The sequence below is a fragment of the Thermobia domestica genome, chromosome 9 (assembly GCF_964235325.1).
Source record: "Thermobia domestica chromosome 9, izTheDome1.hap1.1, whole genome shotgun sequence".
NCBI lineage: Eukaryota > Metazoa > Arthropoda > Insecta > Zygentoma > Lepismatidae > Thermobia > Thermobia domestica.
The window spans coordinates 125,895,796-125,908,710 of NC_137462.1; the positions used below are offsets into that span (position 1 = coordinate 125,895,796).

General features: G+C 34.1%; 1 long non-coding RNA gene across 1 annotated transcript; it reads right to left on the bottom strand.

Annotated features, from left to right (window-relative positions):
• Window positions 1-566: 566 nt before the first annotated feature.
• On the bottom strand, window positions 567-5,592 carry LOC145694997 (uncharacterized). Its single transcript, XR_014133100.1, has 3 exons — window positions 5,441-5,592; window positions 3,203-3,443; window positions 567-775 (listed from the first exon to the last, which is right to left on the bottom strand). It is a non-coding gene; the product is annotated as an uncharacterized LOC145694997 (long non-coding RNA).
• Between the last annotated feature and the right edge of the window lie 7,323 nt (window positions 5,593-12,915).

Below are 12,915 nucleotides of genomic sequence, written 5' to 3' on the forward strand. Positions count from 1 at the left end.
ATAATAATAATAATAATAATAATAATAATAATAATAATAATAATAATAATAATAATAATAATAATAATAATGGAATCTTTTCTATCATGTAAATGTAGAGTATTTACTTAGAATTTTAGTTTAAAACTTAGAATTTAGATGAGAAAACTTACATGTTGGAGAAGATAAATTGTAAATGTAGGTAAACTATGGGGAATAATAATTTCTTTCTTTCTTTCCTTTCTCTCTTACGATTCTTAAAAAAAAATCTTAGGACTGCCAGTGTCTTTCATTTCTTAGGTTGTAATAAAGGAAGGCACGGTGGCTCAGAGGTGGAGTGCTTGTCTGTGGTGCGTGGGGTCCCTGGCTCGATCCCCGAATAAGTAAATTTTGTGGTGGATAATATCGTGTCCATGGATTTTCTCGGGGTACTTCTACTTTCTCATGCCACCAATTCATCCATCTTTATTCACTTGCTCTAATCATCGTCTCCCTTAGCCTAAAGAGCATAATCCTGGGACGTTAAAAACTGAAAGATTTCATTTTTGTTAGGTATAATAGTACATAAATAGAAAAAATAACATGTATTTTTTTTAAAGTTTAATTTATTTTTTAATGACGATTTTTGATGACTTTTTTTACTTTGTACAATAATGAGAAGACAGTAACTAATGCTGAATGAGATAGAAAAAGTGTGAGAAGCGACTTGTGATTGGTTGATTGATATCCGTGAATTTGAAGGGCTCACTCAGTTAACTATAGTTGAACGACGATGTTGAAGTGATGAAGATGTGATCTGCAACAAAATGAAAGATAGATATTTTGTAGATAATTACATTATATTATATTTTAAATAGTAATATATATATATCTTTAAAACAAAGTATCTTACGACTGACTAGTCAAATCATTACTTAGCGGCTTGTTATTACGGCATTACTAATAGACAGATATTAATAGCTAAGTTCCGAATTGGGACAACGCCTACTTTCCAGTGCGCCTAGCTCGTCTTCATTAGAATTGGAGAAGATCAGAATACACTAATACCAACAATATTTTCTTGTACTTGCGTATTTGTCAGAGATAGAAATAGAACGACCCATGTATATTTAATACATGTCCTCACTGTGAAAACCATATTGTCATCTTCCGAAAATAATCACATTATAAACCTTGATTTTAAATATAAAGAATCAACAAGCCGTCCGTAAATTTATTTTGTATTTGTCCAACCGAGACAAATCTAGTGTTTTAACAAGTCGATGAAAATTGTTGATGCTTGATATAGCATATCAACTATTGATTGATTGATTGATTGTATTTATGTCGTTTTTTCGTCTGGGAGGCTGGTACTGTATATAGAACAAAACCTACAGTTAAAAGCGGGACCTGAACTATTGTAGTGAACTACGCTCTTCCACTAAGAATCGAATCCGAAACCATATTGGGTGCTTGGATTAAAATGTAGTATCCCTTTCAACAGCAAGACCATATGAGACGAGGACCTCAAATTTAACGTGAGATCCGAACCACATGTGCTTCTACTGGATATCAAGCTCGAGTCTCTTGCACCAAAGGTGCGTGTACTAACCATATAGCTAAGAGGAAGCTCCTGCGAACTTGTGTATTAAACGCATGTACTAGAAACTACATCAAGAGCAAGCCTATAAGCGTATAAGTGGATACTCTCAGCCTGGATAAAGCTGAAAGTAATCTCCGCGCTAAGCTGAAAACATCAATCCCATTCATCGGAAATCCTTAGTACGTAACAATTCTGTTATGAGTGCCTCCTAATGGCTGAACAATGTTGTCTGTCTTCAGTACATTATTCCGCACGTTCTGGCGAAATGTGTTTCTCATTTCAAAGAGGTTTTGACTTCGGGATTTTAAGTTATTCTTTACACAGAACGTAGAAATAACAAAAATAAATCATTAGTACTAATGTAAACTAAGCAAATGTTAATATGACTGACGTAAAGTTAGCATATTTGGTTCTGTATAGATATTATTTCAAATTTCAAAATCAACATAAAATGTTCACCTCACTTGTTGGAAAAAGAAATAAATACTGTAAACAAGTTTTTGAGCCTCTACATGAACTGAATCCAAACCGTTTCTATTTGAAGTGAAAGGTATTAATCTTATAGACTAGACTCTTTATTTGCCAGAAATTTTCAGGCTTTTTCGTGCACTACAAGAAGTATATTTTGGTATTTGTTTAAATGTTGGAAGATTTTTCTCACAATTTTGATATTTTACTAGCATTTTGGACGTTTTAATCTTTCTTACTTTGTATAAGAATGCATTTGTATTATTTCTAAATATAACTTCTACAATTTACATTGAAATAACACTAAATAGACTGTATACGCCATTGCAACCAAAACTACTGTATCTAGTAGTTCTAGTAAAATTATTCAAATGTTTGATTCGTCATTTGGATAATTTTTCTGCTCTTATTGCAGTATTTGTTTTTAATATTTCTACAATTATTGGAATAAATGTTGGATATTTGAATTGTTTCTTGAATAATTATTTCTTATCCGAATATATTCGAATAATGAATAGCTATTCGAATCATAATTTAATTAACGCGTTTTAACAAAATATTTCTATAAATAACGAATATTCGAAAATGTCATTCGTAAAATAATGAATTATTTGATTTTTAATAACATATCTGTATTGCATACAAATTAGAAAAAAATATTAGCGCTAAAATAACGATACAAAATGCGGCAGGCAATATAACTAATATAATAGGACTTACTGTTTGGCCTACATTTTTCAATAATAACTAAAAATCTTTATATAAATAAATGCATTCGTTTTGAAAATATCTCTTCATGTCTATATATGCAAGACAATTTAAGTAAGTCATTTTGAAATAATTATGCTCTGGGACGTCACAATTTGTTGCTTGCCTTCACAGTTTGAGGGGGAAAGGAGCTAACAGGTAAACTTGACTTTGATAGAAGACAGCGATGACAGGAAAATTAGAACATCGATAGCGTGGTTGATGGTTTTGCAGGCATAGTGTTTACGACTGGTCTTCTCTGGTAACACTTACTTTCCTACGACATCCCTTTCCCTCCCTTCTTCATTATGTTTCTCAATGCTTTTGTCAGATTAATAAAAACCTACGCCATACATCGCTCAGTTAGAAATGACTGCTCCAAATAGATTGGTTTTTAACATACGAACGGAAATTATCTATACTTACGAATTTAACCGTAGTAACCAAGACCTCCATATCCAAGACCATATCCCAAACCATAACCGCCATAACCCAAGCCATAGGGCAAACCATATCCGTAACCACCATAGCCCAATCCGTAGCCACCGTAGCCTAGACCATATCCGTAGCCAAGACCATATCCATAGCCAAGGCCAAGGGCTCCACGTTTCTGCTTGTTAGCTTCCTGGGCGAAAGCTACAGCGATGAGGGCGAACAAGACAACGGCCTGAAAAATGAAAAAAGATAAATAAAAATAAACTGGAATAATTGATCTCGAACATATGTGTTCTATCCAACAACCCGTAAATATTGATGAATTTGAACTGTATCTGACATAAAATCTGGCGAAATAATTAAGATGAGAAGTGTCTCACTTCATGCAAAATACTACAATAGTTACATATTATTTTCTAAAGTAAGTTACTGTTAAGTATTACCATACAAATTTAACACATCTACAATCTCAAAATACAGTTTCACATTTCGTTGTATTTTCACATTTAGCTACAATTCCTATTCTTAATTTCTTGATCTTGTACTAAAGATAGGAAAAAATACCGAAGAGTTAATATTTATTTTCTCATTGTCATGTCTAGCATTGCCATTTTTAGAATTTAGGAAAAGTTAACGTTGTTTTTCATTAAATATACGTATTTATAGATAATTATTTTTTACTGGAAAGCAATGTTTTAGTAAGAAAATGTAAATCATTATACTTATTATTTTATTTTTTATTTGTTTGATTTGCTTTAACTTACACATTTTTAACGCTACAATTATGAATAATGAGAAAAAACTCATGGTCTATACAAAATATAAATAAGTTCTTACTTCAGTAATACAATTTGAAATTTAAGATGAGCTGTTGGAAAATTCTGTCTTAATACCTTATTTTTTAAATATAAATACATTATAACTTGTTTACACGCCTTAAATTTTGTGTATTCATGTATTGTTAATTTTTTTTAAAAAAAGAATACTTGATGAAACAACAGTAAATGAAACCTGAAACCTGTATATTTCTTGTGTAAAGGATCCACGGTTCGATCCTAGGTGAGATCATGTATAATTCGTGGTGGACACTTACAATGTTCCGTACGTTCGCAATTATAGATTCTTGGGGTTCTCCCATTTTCCTTCAGCTTTTTGTTTTACCAACTGTATCATCACTATTCATTTGAAAATAATATTCGACTTCTCAACCCTATATGGATATGTGTGCCAAAGGTATTCATTTCCTTTTATGAAACCGGTAAAATATTTGTTTACCTTACTTTCCGTGGGCTGAGCCAACATCGATAGCTTTACATTTGAAATCGAACACGAGACCATCCACACAAAAGGCGCACACTTTGAACATTCTATTGCGTAATCGCATTTCAGAAGGTACTAATTTTTAGAAATATTCTATAGGATTCAGATATCTTTTAGAATGGTAAAAAGAAAGTAAGAGTTATTTGGAAACCGGATCTGTGTGATCCCTGACGCAACACTTTCGAAATCACGCTCATAAATTGCCAATGCGTTCGGCATGTTATGGTTTAGCTTGAGGAACTGTCATATCTCATAAGGAAGAGCGCCAATGAACAGATGGATTTGCTACTTAATAACTGGCACCGGTTCTTATATTCTTGTGGATGGTGCTTTTTGTCTTTTCTTTTTGGAGCATAACGTATAAATGTTGCCACGACAAGTTTAAAACAGGTTTAAAGAATCAAACCTTCAAAAGCATAGTGGCGCCCACAAAATTTTACTCACATTCAAGATAATTTGCACCAAAATTACACTGCATCTATCCCTAGTTCGCAGAGATATTCCATAATGAAACAACAGAACTTTCAGAAATTATGCAATGAAACGCGAGCAATTTCTTTTAGTTGAACGCCTTTTGTTCCACATCACCTAGACTGTATGAGACATGACCCAGTCTTTAACATGTTCCTCACTGGGAATCGAACTCAGAAACAAAGCACACATGTGAAGCACTCGGCTACTGGGGAGCACTGAACACCGGATATCTCTAGTCATTGACGGTATTGAGCTAATACCGAACGATCTTTAGACCACAAAATTTGAACCTGTTCTGGCCGCACTCGCGTAATATACCGATACTGATTTTTTCCATATTCGACAGACTAAGTTCTCACTAAGTAATGTGAGCATTTAGTAAAAATGGAAAATAGAAAAGAAATCGCTGCACTAACTTAACGCTGTTATACTTACGAAGAACTTCATCGTTGAAGATTGGGAGTAAAAACTTTGGGTAAATGTGTATAAGTTATTCGTATAGGAATTGTTGAATGGTTATGTTTTGTCGGCAGCATGTTGGTCACTTTTATAGCAAAACTGAAGTGACCCGCCCCCCTATAGGAGACAGCCACACGACTTAACTTTCACTGCCACAGATCTCCAGCTATGGCTTTCTGGCCCTTGCAATTGTAGTGGTAAACTATGAACGAACGAATCAAACAAAGAACGAATGAAAAAAAAGAAAGAAAAAGAAACAGCAATGTATAATAGTCAGTCATAGGAAACAATCCAGTAAACACGCCTTCCCATAGTATGTATCCACTGTAAACAATTCACGGTCGCCGACTTCCTGATTGCCAATATACAACTGACCCGTAACAGAAAGGGGGAGAGAGATATTTTAAGAGGAGCGCGCCCAATTTCTTCAAATGTTTCTCCCCCTATTTTGACTACATGCACACACAAATTACATTCATATGCTTATATTACAAAATACACCATTTCTGTTATACCAATAGTGACTATTCAGGGGCGAGGAGGCAGGGGGAAGGAGTAAAAAGCCTTTCATAACTTTTTTTTGTTAAGCGTGGCCTTAACTGATATTCCTTCAGTCTTTCATTCATTTTTTCTTCTTTCTAGGTTTAGCAGGGGAGGGGGAGATACGACTGAAAGTTTTGAATACTTTTTTTTTTTTTTTTTTTTGGTTGGCTAAGGCCCTGGAACAATTATTCTGATTTATGTATTGTTGTTGACTGTTAACTATTACAAGAACTGCCTAAACTATGATGTAATCTTTTTTATCTATCTCTCCCTTTTTTAAAATGCGTTTGCAATACTTCTGTGCTTGTTCCATTCATTTTCTTTTACCTTTTCTTGAATGTAAAAATCGTGTTTATTTAGAGGACAATAGAAAGGATTTTTATTCTTTCATATAAGTAACATTAGCTCAATAAAAGTAATGGCAGTATTAATAAACGGAAAAAGACAACCTAATTTGTTTTCTGTGTTACTGACAGCACTGTCTGTTTATTATTATTTTCCTTTTATTGGGCTATTTTCGTCTAATTTTCTGATGCGAAGGCTCCCTGCTTCTCTTCCAGATAATAGGAATCAGTTGTGCTGTGAATAGTGTCACTTCCGTAAGATTTCTCAGGATTTTTCTGTTTCCTCATTTCTACGAACACATTACTGACTCTACAAACATTCATTCTACAAACACTTCATAAGTCGTCCATACGTTACAGAGCACAATCATGGGGAATATTTTATTTATTTATTTATTTATTTATTAACTTTTAACATTCAAATAAAAATTATTTATAGTTACTAATTTAAGCGTACTAACCATATCTTCGAAATCCCAACCATAACCACTATAGCCCAAGCCAAAGATCCAAACTATATCCATCGCCACCCTAGTCGTAGTAGTCTGATAACAGAAATGGCAGATCAGCAACGTCCATACCAGGGGAAATGTGTGTAACGTCGATGCGATGATTCGTGAAGACAGAACAATGAGATTGCATGACATTGCAGACGCATTGCAAATCTCATGTGGTTCAGTGAGGAGTATCGTCCATGAACAACTTGGCTTCAGGAAAGTGTGTTCACGTTGGCTGCCAAAGCATCTGAATAAGGATCAATAACACCTTTGAATGGGCATTTCCCTGAACCATCTCACACTACAAAGCCCCAATGATGAAACCCCATACACCTATGGACACTTGAATCAAAATGGCAGAGCATGACATTGAAACATCCATCGTCACCACCAGCCAAGAAATTCAAGACCACAACATATGCCAAGAAAACAATGGCTACTGTATTTTGGGGCCCGCCAGGGTGTTATTTATGTTGGATTTTTGGGAAAGGATACGACCATTACTACCGACATATACTGCCAAACCAGGGAGAGACTGAAAGCACTCATACGACAGAAACGAAAAGGAAATGCGAGAGGGAGTGTTTGTTAACATACTCATGAGTTTCAACTATGAAATTCTTGACCATCCTCCGTATGTGTCTGTTTACTTCATTCCGACTATCGTTTGTTTGGACCCCTACAGAAGCGTATCGATACACTGGAAGAGGCACAACGGACTGGTTAGGAAACCTTAAGCAATGTTTCTTTGCAAAGGGCATGAGCGATTTGATGTCACGTTGGAATGCATGTTTGGGCCGCAGTGGTTACTATGTCGGATGTTAATATGGTATCATGTGCCGAAACATGATACAGTTTCAGATATTTATCTCTGCTCATTTTTCAGTAAATCGAAAATCCACATTACTTTTTTTATGTATATATACTTTGTGTTTGTATTTTGTGTCTGTCATATTTTATTTTAAATATCACATATAATAAATACAAGGAAATATATATTTATTTAATCCAACAAATCAACTCCTATGAAAATTAAAGCTATGATGACAAAACGTAAAAAAAGAGTGAAGTGAAATCTTTGACTTCCCATGTTTATGACCTTTAGTCTTAAAGAGACTATGATTAAGGCAAGTGAATGATGATGGAAGAGTTGGTTAAATGAGCATGTGAGAGAAAACAGGGGTACCCCCAAGAAAACTCACAAAGACGATGTTGTCCACCACAAACATTTCATCTATACGACATCTAAAAGTCATTCAATTCTATTAGGAAATATTATAGAAGCTTTCCTTTAAATATATATAGGCTATATATATATATATATATATATATATATATATATATATATATATATGTGTGTGTGTGTGTGTGTGTGTGTGTGTGTGTGCAGCCGAGAATCTCCTACCACTTGTTTGACTAAAGTTACGTACGGACAATAGTTGCATTAGTTTGTTTATTTCAAAAGTTCATAAGAAGCAGAAGTATAGATTAACGTGAGACTTCAGTCACATGGACTCTTACCGGAAATTGAACCTGTGACTCTCATACCAAAAACAGGAAAGTCTGCAATTTAGCCGTGATGGAGCCCGAATTTGTTTCCTGATGGAAGATCATTGGTTGTTTGTTTTGGAATTTTGCGTCTCTTTCAGCAGCGAGGCTATATGGGACGTGGATCTGTAGCTTAGCGTGGGGACCGAATCACAAGAGCTCAAACCGGAAATCAAGCCCAGGTTTTACGCACCAAGAGCGCGTGCGTTAACCACATAGCCAAATGAAAAGATCATGTATTAATGGTTTGGATGCAATATTACACTGTAAGCTCGTATATTATGTATGTTTGATTGTGGAGAAAGACATTAGACTCCAACTAAACGAAGCATTTGTAGATTATATTGATGAACCATTAGATTCGTCAGATTACTATGTCACCGAGTTTTTAGCGTATCTGCAATCATTTTTGGCAAACCAGTTTCCATATGAAAATGCTGCTTTTTCTATTTTGTTTATCTAATTTTCATGTTATAACTATTGTAACTACTATAAAAATGCCAAATTTTTAGAAACCAATATTATTTTTCTTTTTTTGATATTTCTATGAAGTAAATTCCTCTATATGCGCTCCTTTCGTTTAAGACATGACTCGTTTTTCTCTATTCTCTTTACCATGTCAGTTGCGAACTCCATTCTTTTAAGCTTATCAGCTGGCTTAATGCCTTGCACAGGTTGAACCTTATATGGATAGAGTCGTAGTTTTTCCCCCATTAGATTCTGATCAAGTGTTAAGATAGACATATCAATTTCTTTGCCCCTACTTGCACGGACTTCCTAGGGCTGAGTACAAATGCTTGTCGAACACGTTCAACATCATTGTTTGTGCTTGGCCTGCTTGAACACTTCAGACCTAAGATGCCTGTCGTTTCTGAAAACTTTTTTTTTTTCTTTCAGTAAAGAATACTGCTTCTGGACGGAGGATATTTCTGGTAACACGTTCTGAAGTTTCTCTGAATTTCTGTCATTATTTTTTTTCTAGACCAGCGTTTCCCAACCGGTGTGCCGTGAATGGCTGCTGGTGTGCCGCGAGGAAATCGAAACAAAATTATTAATTCTATAGCAATAAAATTGCAAGACATAAGGAAAAATGTACATTTGTGTTTTACATTACTGTGAACCTCTACTATCAGACCACAATTTTAAGTTTCATACCGTGTTACTTTTCTGTACATTTTTAATGTTCAAAAAAGTATTTGTTATCATTGTTATGACCATTATTGCTTGTTTATTGTTGCAGACTATTTCGTCACTTGAAATTTTAAAATATCATTCAATTCTTTCAACAAAGCGAACATGCATGCACATTACCTATATTTGTGTTTTAAAAGTAAAAGAGGTTTGTTTCTTCGTTCGTTATTTAGTGATCTTCCTTCTTAATGAAAGCTTGAATACAGTTTTCGAAAAAGAAAGCGTATTTTAAAAACCTAAGTCCAATACTTCATTGCAATTGTTTTCTATTTTTAAATTAGAATGAAAAATAACCATAATGATTTACACGGGGGAAAACCAGTTATCGATCTTTTTCTCTGTGAGAAGGAGATCAGTAATCACAGAAAAAAATATCACGATATTTTATATTTACAAATAATAATATCTATAAGTGTGCCGCGACAATTCAAGTTACACCCATAGTGTGCCACAAGTTCAGAAAGATTGGGAAACGCTGTTCTAGACTAATATCTAACTTGAGTCGTCATTTTCTTAATTTACGATACAATTTCCCTAGTAGCACCATCTATGAGCACACTTGTCATCTAGCAAGAAAGTAAGAAACCCTTTGAGTTTATCTGTCTATTACTGCTACCAGTTTACGTATATCTTCATTAGTTTCTGATTTATTAATAATTAAAATGTATCAGAGACTTTGTGTACATCCTGTGTTTATTTTCATTACCAATACATGAAATAAATAGTTATTGTGTGTATTTAAAATCACATCCCTATATATAAAGTTTCCTAAACTATATATTTATATAAAGTTTACTAAAGATTTAACTGAAATATAAACAATAAAATCTATCAGATAAGGTGTATATAATCAATCTTGCTGAATTTCACGCATTATTTGCGAATGTATAACTCTCACACAACATATTAAGACTTTACAGCATTTTGATTGACATTCTTCATGTTTTATTTTCTTGTGCCCAAAAACCCTGTAAACTACATTACATAACCGAAGGATACACATAAAAGAGCTTTCTTTATGAGCTTATATGTTAGTTTGCAAGTAAAGAAAGGAAAATAGAAAAAAATATTATTATTTATATTTCTCCTTCAATATCTATGCAGGTACAGTAACATTTTGGTGATATTCATAAATACGTGATTCATGCAAAAATATTTTTTTCCTAATTGCATATTACCTTGTTTATTAATTTACGCAAGAAAATATTGAAACCTCTTTAAGGCGGACACCTCTCTATAGCGGACAATTTTTGATTCCCCACGGCTGTCCGCTTTAGAGAGGTTTCACTGTGTGTATATTATTACAGTTCGTAGTATTGTGACACAGGGCCGTCGAGTGGGTTGTAAGTGCCCGGGTCGAAAATTCCCAAACACCTCTCCCCCCATTGTGTTATCCAAAACAACCAGAGTTTATTCTGTACTCCTAGATTTAAATATGGAATATAAAATTATAATGAAAGATAAAAGAGGTTGGTATTATGTCACTTTTTAAAAGTGAATGGCTTTTGTAGTTAAAACATGACAGTTAATAAAAACATAGTTTTGAACTCTTGAAATTGAGTTCTATTCTTGTTTATTTTGAACTTGATACACATCAACATAGTAATAGCATATAATATATAAATAACCATACAAATATTTCTAGATTTCGAAACAAAAATCCTAGACGATGTTTTACATTACTGGCAATTTGCAAGGTCAATACTATATCGGGAGTCTCTCAAGGATCTAATCTAGGTCCCCTGTTGTTTCTTCTTGTTGTTAATGATATTCCTCTGTATAACTTCTCAAGTTCTTTTTCGCCGATGATCTGAAATTATACTCCAAAGTAAGTTCAATTGATGACTGCGTGAAACTTCAACAGAATATACAGAGAGTTAAAATATGTTGTGCCAAAAATAAATTAGTCCTGAATGTGTCCAAATGTAAATTTGTATCTCTCACGAGGAAAGAAAATCCAATTAACCTCAGCTTTACAATAAGTGGCATTTCCGTGTCTACCCGAAATACTATCAAAAATCTAAGAGTTATATTTGATAGCAAATTAACCTTTGATCAACACATTGACGCGACAACGAGTACTGCACATAGAAACCTAGGTTTAATTTATAGAATAGGACAGGATTTCTACAAAGAATCAACGTTTATAAGGTTATATATTTCGTATATGAGGTCAAAATTAGAAAACTGTTGTACTGTTTGGACACCAAATGTCACTAAGTACTCTGATGCAATAGAAAATATACAGTTTAAATTTTTAAAAATGCTTGCATAAAAGAAAACCGGTTTCTACCCAAAGTATGTCCCCTATGAAGACAGTAACGAATTTTAGTTTTCAAATATTAGACAAAAGGAGATGGGTGTTTGATCTGTTGCCCTTACATAAATTATTAAACGGTACAATTAACTGTCCAGAATTAGTTTCAGAAGTATTATTACGTATCCCAACAGACAAGACTAGAACAACAAACACTGGAACATTCTATTGTAGAAAAGCAAGAACTAACATATAAGTCTCCTCTGTGGAGAATATTTGCTTCATATAACGAAATAATTAGATTTCATGTAGTAGATGTATTTAGTATGTCTGAAAACAAGTTCAAAACAATTGTCAGGCAATACGGTAACTTCTTCATAATTAAACGATGTATATTTGTGTATGTATAAGAGTGTATGTTAGATAATTATGTACACGACACTATAACTGGACATTAAGCCTGTTGTGTTGGCTTTACGAAATAAATAAATAAATAGATCTTACTTAGCTGTAGATTGATCATTATTAAAATATCTCAAATAACATTATTATTTAAAAAAAAAACAAATCAATTACCAACATATCTGAATTCCTTGAATTTTATTGATTTGTCGCTCCGGCGCCCCCTTGGTTGCGGCGCCCAGTCCCATTGCCCTGGGCGGCCCGCCCATGTGACGGCCCTGTTGTGACATCTCTCGCAGAGAACGTACCAAGTTTTACCGCAAGTGCAAAGAAAGTTTTGCTGGCAAGAAATCGTGACTGTCACCGGAAACGATTACGAAAAACATTTAGAGGTACGTAAAATAGATTAAAACGTGAAGATAAACGCTGCCTGCTTCCAGCAATTCACCACGACCACAATCTATCGAAAATTCATACTGAGTTCGTAAGGGGCGAACATGAACCAGAGGAGATCCGAATAAACAAAGTGTCCGCCGGTTCCCTCGGGTTTTATCATGACATGGAGCAGTCTGCGGGAAGTTTGTTATTCCTTTTCATGATATTTCTGTCAAAAGTCCCGATGGTAGCCTAATTGATTGATGCTTATACTGGACTTTTAAAACAAAGTCT